The following is a 3,162-nucleotide window of genomic DNA, read 5'->3' as shown; positions in this document are numbered from 1 at the left end:
CATGGTTAAAATAGAAGAGCCCTTCTGAGTGCAAGGCCCTGCATAAGTCACATGCCTGTGAAGCTGGCTTTGCTTTGGGCCATTACATGAGATGGAAACCGGACTAAACTGAAATCATCCTTCCAATCAGCCACAAATGAACCAAACATTGGACTAAAGATGTAAGTCACTGGCATGGGAGGGTTAGGTATGGCCACAGATGACCAAAACAGGGCAGCCAAGCCTACAAAGACAGTGGAGAGGCACCTGAGTGGCTCAGTCAGTTAAGCTTCTGACTCTTGGTTTCAGTTCAGGTCATGATCTCATGGGTCATGAGATTGAGCCCTGCATCAGGCTTCCCACTCAGTGGGCAGTCTGCTTGAAGATTCTTTCCCTCTGCCCCACCCCCTGTTTGTTTGTGCATGCTCTCTCTCTCGCTCTCTCTCACTTTCTGTCTCTCACATAAATAAATCTTAAAAAAAAAAAAAAAAAGACAGTGGAGTTGGCTGGCTACTGCCATATTGAAATGAAGCTGTGGAGAATAAGGACAATAGAAGTTTGCCCTCTAATTTTTAATGGTTAATGACTAAATGTGAAAATTAGGGAGCTTGAGTGGTTTTCGCAGTATTTAAAGGCAGGTACAGTCAAATGGCTGGGAGGAGAACTAATTCTGAGAGTTGCAGAGATGTTGGACACTCAGCCAAGGTAGATCTGTTAGGGGAAGCTCAAAGGCCTAGTCGGGAACACGTGGGGATCCTGAGAAGTGGTACAGAGAACTCTGGATATGCCTGAGGATGCTGATTCTATTGTCCCTCTGAACCCTCTAGATGTGTGGAGGTGACCAGCCTTCCCTTCCATAGAAAGGGCTGGCACTTTAGCTAGGCTGGAAGATGCCGCAGAAGCCTCTTCTTGTGTTCTGTTCAGATTTACCCTCATCACTGTCCCTGGCTGCCAGACCAGTAAGTAGGGATGGGATTTTTTTAAGGGTGCATGGTCAAGGGGTCAGGGGCACTTTCTTGGGAAATAAGGATGACCACCACAGCAAAGACCCTAGGCATGGGACAGTGTGCTACTATGGTGGCTCCTAGAACCCTAGAAAAATAATGGCCAACTCTCAGTAAGTTAGGAATGTCTGAGTTGGCCTGGAAGATGGTAGAGAAAGGGGGCAGAAATGCTTTAGAGAAGTGGGCATGTTGGAGTGGGTATATTAGGCAAGGCCAGAAAATCCACCATGAGACTGGGTCCCATGGGAGGGTTGAGAGGACATACCATTCACCAAAGTCATCAGGTATGTGCTGGTGAGAAAGATATAGGCCAGTAATGATGCTAGCTGGTCACAGAGCTCTGCTCACTTCATGAGTTGATGTCCTATGGGGCCCATCAGTAGTAGAGGCCAGGTGGTGGCACCAGAAGCCAGCAGGCCACAATTATTTTAAAATCTGGCAAGGTCACCAGGAGTTGGAGAGATGGTAAATAAAGCATGTGTCCCCAAGGGCATATAATAGTGCTGCCTAACATCAATAAGTAAAAAACAGAGAAAGAGAGGGAGAAAGGAAAGGGGGGGAGAAAAGAGAAAATGATAAATGAGCAAGAGGCTGAGAACAGTCCTGCACAGTAAGAAACTAAGATCCCTTGCTCAGTTCTCAGAGACAGTCAGTTTTCAGGTCTGGAACCCACTGACTAAACAAGTGTCTAGGTCCCTAAGAGGAAGGGCTCTTTAACCCCAAGAAAAGTATATACCATGGCAATTCTCCTATCCGTACCCAAGGAGACTTAAACAGTCTTTTATCTGGGTAAGAGTACACTGGGGAAAGAGGAATAACAAGATTTATGAGGACTATTGGACTCAGGGTCTGAGATGACATTGATAACCAGAGACCAACGGGTCCTCCTGGTCTCCTGCTGGAGTGGGGCGATGGAGACCAGGTAATAGTAAATGAAGTAAATAAATAGTAAATAAAGTCCTGACTAAAATTCAGCTCACAGTGCGTCCACTTGTTCCATAGACCCAATGGTCATTTCCCCAGGCCTGAATGCGAATCAGAATCAATATATACTTGGAATGAGATTAACTGCCACATTGGGTCCCTGGCCTGCAGAGTAAGTGATATTATAATGGGGAAGGCCAAATGGAAACCTCTAAAACTAATCCCCTCTAACTCCCAGCCAAGATAGAAAATCAAAACAGTGTTTTATCCCAGTGGGAATGGTGGAGATTAGTGTCACTATTAAAGACCTAGATGATGCAGGGGTGGTGGTCTCTATTATATCTCAAGTTATTTGCCCAGCCTGGCCCCTGCAGAGACCAGATGGATCCAGGAAAATGGCTATCAACTACTGTAGGCCTAACCAAGTAGTAATCCCAATTGAAGCTGTTGTTGCTAGATACGGTGTTGTTGCTAAAATAGTTCAATTAAGGCCTCAGGTATAAGGATGTGGCCATTGACTTGTAAAATGCATTATTTTTCATTCCAGTTATAAAAAGGGGCCAGAAACAGTTCACATTCATATGGGACAAATGACAATATTCACATATGGAAAAAGGAAGAAAAAGGCCAAGCTTGAATTATGAGTGGGTTGACTGGGAAATGCCAACTCCCTCATGGCTTTGTTAGACTTTGCTTAAACTTCTTAGCAGTCTAGAACGCTTCCCAGTGTTTTCTCTTTCTCCCCTTCAGTCATGGACATACTTGTATCATGGTCTGATGGCTCTCTCAGCTGCATCTTGCTCTCTCTCTTTTCATATAGGATTTTTCCCTAGTAAGATTGTTCCGTGTTTAATCCTCCCTTTGCATCCAGAGGAACTAGACCAACATAGCCCTCTACCATGGGAGAACAGAAATGTTATTTGATTAATTTCCAGTTTTCCACTATTTTCCGAGACCCTTATTAGTTCTGTCCCCTTCCATCTGCATAATCCTCCTTGACTGCACATGCAGAAGGCATTGGAGACTATCCCTTTTCTGAAGACTGAGTGATTTTTCTCAGCCTCCGCTTTCGGCTTCTGAATGGTAGGAGATCAACGGACATAGTAACAAATGGTCACAATCCTCTTTGAGTCCAGGCTGGTGACAACACAACTTTCATAAAAACATAGCTTTGCATCTTTAATTCTGGTTAACTTGATTTACCAATAGTCACACCCATGATTTTTTTTGAGACATGTCTCTTTCCCTAGGCTCA

This window comes from Enhydra lutris, unplaced genomic scaffold, assembly GCF_002288905.1.
Source record: "Enhydra lutris kenyoni isolate GAN:26980312 unplaced genomic scaffold, ASM228890v2 scaffoldscaffold49, whole genome shotgun sequence".
Taxonomy (NCBI): domain Eukaryota; kingdom Metazoa; phylum Chordata; class Mammalia; order Carnivora; family Mustelidae; genus Enhydra; species Enhydra lutris.
This window is presented reverse-complemented; position numbering follows the sequence as displayed.